Genomic DNA, 469 nt, shown 5'->3' with positions numbered 1-469 from the left:
TGCCTCCTCATCTTTCCCTCAGCAGGAACTCCTGCACGGCGACAATTATTAATGTTCTTCTTGTCTCAGCACATCCTCTGCTCTCTCACCAGCTTCCTATTTTTGCCTTATTACTTTCTCACTCGTCACTCACAGCAAACAGTTCATTAGGTAATAACAGAGTTTTTTTTTTTTTTTGCCTGCAGGGATTTACTGATGGTTTATTCCAGATATTATTCAGCGATGTGGTAATGTGCATACGGATCATTTAAAAACGTTTAAAGTACAAACAATTAATTTGGTTAATTATCAGATAAGATGTTTTTGTCCAAGTTCATTATTTATCCTCATTTTGTTTTATTAATTGGTATTTTCTCATTGTTATGATGTTGTTTTGTTTATTAGTAATCTATTACAGATAGTAGGACTCAAGTAGGGATGCACAATATTGAATATTTCTGATGTCAGATATTTTCCAGCTCATTGTGGC

General features: G+C 34.3%; 1 protein-coding gene across 2 annotated transcripts in view; it reads left to right on the top strand.

Moving 5' to 3' along the window:
* The window catches only part of ncoa1 (nuclear receptor coactivator 1), a 47,192-nt gene that overhangs the window by 29,483 nt on the left and 17,240 nt on the right, over positions 1–469 (top strand). The window lies entirely within an intron of this gene.

This window comes from Morone saxatilis, unplaced genomic scaffold, assembly GCF_004916995.1.
Source record: "Morone saxatilis isolate NCDOM2014 unplaced genomic scaffold, NCSU_SB_2.0 Contig7, whole genome shotgun sequence".
Taxonomy (NCBI): domain Eukaryota; kingdom Metazoa; phylum Chordata; class Actinopteri; family Moronidae; genus Morone; species Morone saxatilis.
This window is presented reverse-complemented; position numbering and strand designations above follow the sequence as displayed.